Raw genomic sequence first — 7,190 nt, forward strand, 5'->3', positions numbered from 1 at the left:
CCCAACCTTGCTTTCTATGCTGATCCGATGACTGCAAATATCTTCTTCACCACCACCCCCCGCCCAGGGATCCACAAAGCGAGCCCCAGACTCATATAATCTCAAACTGCATATGATGTATGAAAAAGTAGAAGTAGAAGTTTTCTTCAGTTTTCTGGAATTCGAAGGGATCAGTTTGTGCAACAAGGCAGATCCTCCTCATTGAGGCAGAGAAAACTGCACCCTCAGACATGACCCAGTGAAGGAAGAGGACAGGAGCAGGGTGGTTGGGGAAGTCTCCTTAAGGTTAAACGTTACTGCCTGAGATTGGGGCCCAGATAGCAGGCAGTTAACTACAGCAACCTCCAGCCACAGGCCTGGCCCTGGTGAACCTCCCTGCTTCCCCTCTGCTGCTTCTCTGCGTGGCCAAGCTATTTCAGAGGCAGGCCTTAGATCTATGGGGCCTGGGTCCCCTGTGAACAACAGCTGGCACCCACCCTCCAACTCTTCTATAAGTGGCTTTGGGGCCTTGACCCAGCTGGTGGTGAGGGGATGGGGTAATGTCAAAGAGCAGAACAGAGCTCAATCAGAATGTGTTACTTCTCTCCTAACCCTGACCTCTGAGGTCTCAGGAAGTGACCCCTCCCTAAACATCGTGGACAACCCCCTCCCAGCCAGTTCTTGCACAGGACTGCTGACAAGTGTCCTCTTTTATTGTGCCAAGGAATGGTTCCCTTCAGGAGATGTTTACCCTCTCCTCCACTCCAGCAGCCTTTTCCATTTCCATCCCCCCAAACAAACATGCAAAATGAGTAAAAGCAAGGTACTTGCTATGGAAACAGTAAATGCCCCACATTATCACCCCTAAACTGCTTAAAGATAGACATTCTGGGCCATATCCTAAGTGTCAGGCACTGTGTTAGGCACTGACCATGTAAGGAAAAAGGAAGTAGAATGTTACATCTAGATGCTCCAAGATCTCCAAACACTTAATGCATCTTTATGTGCCATTTCTGGGGAAGCTGAGGAACAGACTATGAGGGAGGACCTATTCTGGGACTCAGCAGCTGGCCTCAAGATTAGGACCCAAGAAGTGAAAGTGTATCCTGGGCTCTGTGCCCATAGCTCAGTGGCTAGGGCGCCAGCCACATACACTAGGGCTGGTGGGTTTGAACTCGGCCCCGCCTGCCAAACAACAATAACAACTACAGCAAAAAAATATCTGGGTGTTGTGGTTGGCACCTATAGTCCTAGTTACTTGGGAGTCTGAGGCAAGAGAATTGCTTAAGCCCAAGAGTTTGAGGTTGCTGTGAGCTGTGACACCACAGCACCCTACTGAGGGCAACATAGTGAGACTGTCTCAAAAAGAAAGAAAAGAAACTGTATCCTGCAAAGCCCTGAAGCTGAGGGTCAGTGCAGAATCAGGTCATGTATGTACCCCAAAAGTTTTATGCTGGGATCCAGGAAAAGGATGGGTAATAGCTTCACTTTAGGAACTTATTGACTATTAATTTTCCACTTTTTTTTTAGATCTCTGCCTCCATCTCCATCCTAATCACCCTATCCAGGAGGGCAAAGACCTAGGACCTACAGGCGACATTGGAGGAAGGCCATGGTGATGGCTTCTCCAGGGGAACCAGTGATGCTATACGTATGGCCCAGTTTAGAAGGCAGATCATGAAGTCTTCCCCTTCTAGAAATTAAGAACTGGGGGAGACCCAGATCCTTACCTATCCAGCCTAGGTGGGAACCAGGAAGGTAAGGGGTATAACTCTTCACATGGAAAATGCAACATGGACAGAAAATGTCATGTGCAAGCCATCCACACAGAACTCTGCACTGCAGATGATAAGTGAAAAAGTAGGTGACATCCAGGAAGAATACCTTTCCCTACCCTGGCCCCATTTCCCAAGGAGAAGGGACATCATCACTGGATTACTATTCTCTCTCCCTTCTCCTTACCTCCAAAAAGGAATATTTAAGTCTCACATTGTTTATTCAACTTTCTGCTGAGTTTTCAACCCATCAGTTAACCTTCACCTCAGGAAGCAAGTTCCTTAAGTCTCCAGCCCTTGGAAAGAGGGCCCCTGTATCCACTTGTCCTGTTTCCATGTCCCACCTCCTGGATGGATTGTGCTCTCCTGGATCCTGTGATAACATCTATGGCTGGTATTTGTGAAACTCTTAGCCTGAGCAGGGCATTGTGTTAAACAGTTAAAGTATATTATGTCATTTCATCCTTATAACAGCTCCAATAGTATTATTGTTCCTATTTTTCAGATGATGAAACTGAAGTGAGATTAGCACCAAAGTTGTTCTCTAACCCCTGAAGAGACTTGCTGTTCTAGAGAGGCCTCTCATATACAGATCTGACCTGGGGCTCACCTGGCTTACATCCTGTAGTGGCTCCTCAGAGACCACAGAATTCTTTTTTTTTTTTTGAGACAGAGCCTCAAGCTGTCACCCTAGATAGAGTGCTATGGCATCATAGCTCACAGCAACCTCCAATTCCTGGGCTCAAGCGATTCTCCTGACTCTGCCTCCCAAGTTGCTGGGACTACAGGCACCTGCCACAATGCCCAGCTATAGAGACCACAGAATTCTGCCCAAACCCCTTCCCCCACTCAGCCTGGCTTTCCAAACTGGCCCTTTTCTTCCCTACAACCCCAGGCCCTGCTAACCAACAGCACCTAATGCTGGCAGTTCCCTCAGACACCACAAGGCTCCCTTTCAGATTTCCAGGGCTTTCATAGACTGTTCTTTCTGCCTAGAAGGGCTTTAATCAAGCTCACCTCATGAACTCTTCATTGACGTCCAAGAGCTTCTACCACCAATACTCTGCCACTCCCAGCCTGAGTTTGAGCCATACCTACAGGGCCACCACTAGCCTTTGTGCAAATTACAAAAAGATACACCCTTTTGGCAGATATAGGAAACCACAAAAGTTACAAACTACTTTTCAGCTTTCCTAGCTCTCTTTGCTAGGTGTCTTTTTCTAGCACATGCACAGAACTACACACTGTGGGCTGGCTTTGGGCCTCTCATCTGTTCGCTCTTATGGACGCAGTGACCACACTGCATAGACATGGCTTTTATTTGCTTATCTTTTTTTTTTTTTTGGAGACAGAGCCTCAAGCTGTCCCCCTGGGTAGAGTGTCATGGCATTTCAGCTCACAACAACCTCCAACTCCTGGGCTCAAGCGAGTCTCCTGCCTCCACCTCCCAAGTAGCTGGGACCACAGGGCGCCCGCCACAACGCCCGGCCATTTTTTGGTTGCAGCCGTCATTGTTGTTTGGCGGGTCCAGGCTGGGGATTCGAACCCACCACCTTAGGTGTACGTGGCTGGCGCCTTAGCCGGTTGAGCTATAGGCGCCGAGCCATTATTTGCTTATCTTACTACTCATCTCTTCACTACCACCATGAAAATTCGTTTTTGTTTTTTTTTTTTTCCAGTTTTGGCTGGGGCCAGGCTTGAATCTGCCACCTGCAGTATATGGGGCCAGCGCCCTACTTGAGCCACAGGTGCCATCCAACCACCATGAAAATTCTTTGAGGGTAAGGAAGAGTCTCCTACCTGTCCTGAACCTGAAGCTTGGACTCTAAGGATGAACCAGTAATAAAAATTGCAGCCAGGCTTGGCACCTATAGCTCAAGTAGCTAAGGCGCCAACCACATACACCAGAGCTGGTGGATTTGAATCCAGCCTGGGCCTGCCAAACAACAATGACAACTACAACCAAAAAATAGCCGGGCATTGTGATGGGTACCTGTAGTCCCAGCTGCAAGAGAATCACTTAGGAATTGGAGGTTGCTGTGAGCTGTGGTGCCACAGCACTCTACCCAGGGCAACAGCTTGAGGTTCTGTCCCCCCACACATCCCCAAAAAATTGCAGCCAGGTGCAATGGCTCACACCCGTAATCCCAAAACTTGGAAGGCTGAGGCAGATGGATTGCCTGAGCTCACAGGTTCAAGACCAAGCCAGAGTGAGACCTCATCTCTAAAAAATAGCTGGGCATTGTGGTGGTCACCTGTAGTCCCAGCTACTTGGGAGGCTGAGGCAAGAGAATTGCTTAAGCCTAAGAGTTTGAGGTTGCTGTGAGCTGTGATGCCACAGCACTCTACCAAGGGCAACACAGTGGGACTCTGTCTCAAAAAAAAAGAAAATAAAAAAAGCAGCCAGCATCTTTCTGACCACTTACTGTATGTCAGGCACTGTACTAACTACTTTCTGTGCCTGTGCTTATTTAATTGTCAGATTCAGAAACCAGCTTAAGGTTACAAGGTAGCAAAATCAGGATTTTAATTCATGCCTTGTTTGAGGCATTTTTCATGACTGTCACCTGCAATGTCCATCATTGATTAAACATCCAGTGATTAGAAATGGCCACATGGAAAGAAGTATAGAAGTCAGGATCTCTAATAAAGATAGCCAATCCTGAACTGGGCTTCTTGTCTACCCCTTTGGGCTCAGGTTCCCTCATCTGTATCACAAAGTATGGCAATAATGCCTGGTTCAGTCCTGCACATCTATAGTATCAGCCACTCAGGAAACTGAGGTGGGAGGATCTCTTGAGGCCAGAAGTTCAAGACCAGTCTGAGCAACATAGTGACATCTCATCTCTTAAAAAAAAAAAAAAATTAGGGGTGGCGCCTGTAGCTCAGTCGGTAGGACACCGGCCCCATATACCAAGAGTGGCCGGTTCGGACCCAGCCCCGGCCAAACTGCAACAACAACAAAAAGCTGGGCATTGTGGCGGGTGCCTGTAGTTCCAGCTACTCGGGAGGCTGAGGCAAGAGAATCTCCTAGTCCCAAGAGCTGGAGGTTGCTGTGAGCTGTGATACCACGGTACTCTACCGAGGGCGATAAAGTGACACTCTATCTCAAAAAATTAGCTGGCATGGTAGTGCTCACCTACAGTCCCAGCTACTCAGGAAGCTGAGGTGGGAGGATCTCTTTGAGCCCAGTAGTTCAGTAAGCTATGATTGTACCACTTGCAGTCCAAACTGGGTAACATAGCCAGCTTCCATATCAAAAAATAAAAATAGGCTGGGCCTAGTGGCTCACTCGTGTAATCCTAGAACTCTGGGAGGCCAAGACAGGTGGATTGCTTGAGCTCAGGAGTCTGAGATCAGCCTGAGCAAGAGTGAGACTCCATTTCTACTAAAAATAGAAAAACTAGGGCAGCGCCTGTGGCTCAAAGGGGTAGGGTGCTGGCCCCATATCCCAGAGGTAGTAGGTTCAAATCCAGCCCTGGCCAAAAACTGCAAAAAAAAAAAGAAAAAGAAAATAAAAAGAAATGTATTTAAAAATATGAAAACTAGCCAAGCATGATGGCATGTGCCTGTAGTTCCAGCTACTTGGGAGGCTAAGGCAGGAGGATCATTTGAGCACACGAGTTTGAGGTTGCTATGAGCTATGATGATGTCACAGCACTCTAGCTCCAGCAACAGTGAGACTCTGTCTCAAATAAATAAATAAAATAAAAGGATGGGAGCAAAAGCACAGGATAGTCTTCAGCGGTGTGATCATACTGGATTATGACCTTGGCCAAAATCCCAGGGCAGGCCTAGAGGTGCAGACATGGGGTAGAGAGGCAGAGGAACTTAATTATAGCAGACTATAGACCCAGACCTTTGGGGCCTCAGACCTTATACACTGACCACTGGATTTAGGCTCCCACATCCCAATCCCCATTAACTCTCAAGGGGCAAGAGAGCTGTGAAATGAAAATTCAAAAAAGCCCAGTCTGTCTCTTAAATGACCCAGGCTTGCCCACTCCTGATCAGTCAGTTTGGTGGCCAATACCTAGCCTTGATCTCTGTCAGGGCAACAAGTGGGAAGAACTGAAAGGAGTTCCAGCCCCAGAACAAAATGACTCTGGAGACAGAGGCTGGGACAGAGGCTGGGACAGAACAGAAACCAGGCCCACACATACTCCACATTTCCCCTCACCCAGGCATAACTATACACATGCCAGATAACCAGATACAGCCCCATTCTCTGCTTTGCACTGGGAATTCAGACTGTATGGTGGAGGGAGTGGAGAGGGGGACAGTTTGGGGGGGGACATCATGGTCTAGGCACAATCATGGTTCAATTGTCAGTCCTATGGTAGTGGGGCTGAATACTCCCAGAGGCTAAAGCCATGGCTGCAAGGCTCTGGGGGCTAGGAAGAAGTAGGAGCAAACATTGCCAAGGAGAAGAAGGATAACTGAATGGGGGCTTCAGGGAGGGGAGGACACAGAGTCCCAAACCTGGAGGCACTAGAACTGGAGGAGGCATGCCCGTGGCACAAGAAGCTAGCCTGGCCAGAGAGTGGCCTCCTCAAGGTCTGCAGGCTAGGGTGGGGTGGTATGGGGCAGGCTTACTGGAGAAGGGGTGGGGCTCAGCCTCACTTCACAAATCTGGCTCCAGAGGGTAGACAGCAGGGTCATAAATGCCCCTCATGCTGAGACTTCTGAAGATCATCCAGCCTCTCTCTTCAGACTCAAGGGTCCCCAAGGCCTCCTCTACCAACTCCTACTTTGCCTTCTTTTTCAGACTCCAAAGAATGGGGTGCTCAGGCAGTGCTTGGGGGTGGACCTGGGATGAACTGCTCTTTGAACTGGAGGGACTGGTTTTGTGTCTAGCTGCCTGGGCAGTCACGGGTTGCCGCCAGGCCTGGGAAGAGAGAGGCCTCAGAAAGGGGCCCCTTGTAAATCGTTAACTCCCAGAGCCAGCCATTGCTGGGTCCCCTGGGCTCCACCCCCAGTCATGACTCTGGCCCTGAGAGTACCCATCCCCAGGCAAGAAGTCAAAGGTTAGAGGTCAGAGCCAGAAGTCCCAGCACCTGGGCAAGTCCTTCCCCCAACTAGCAGGAGGGAGGGGTGGGAGACAGAGAGAGTTTCTGTGGGTAAACTGCTTCCTTCCTAATTCTGAGAGCTTCTCACCTTAGTATGCCCTCCAGCCTCCAGACCTTTGTCTCTCAGGGAAGAGTCTAGGCATTTGGGGTGGCAAGTCCCAACCCCACCAGTCCCTCATTCTCCTGCAGAGATAATTATGCCAGTCCCACCCCCTGTACCTCAACGGACCTAGATAATGAATAGGAGTGAGGAAAAGAACTAAATAGTATTCAGAATTGGAACAGGGCTCGGCGCCTATAGCTCAACCGGCTAAGGCGCCAGCCACGTACACCTAAGGTGGCGGGTTCGAATCCCCAGCCCGGACCC

This window comes from Otolemur garnettii, unplaced genomic scaffold (genome assembly GCF_000181295.1).
Source record: "Otolemur garnettii isolate 467f Iridium unplaced genomic scaffold, OtoGar3 scaffold00003, whole genome shotgun sequence".
Taxonomy (NCBI): Eukaryota; Metazoa; Chordata; class Mammalia; order Primates; family Galagidae; genus Otolemur; species Otolemur garnettii.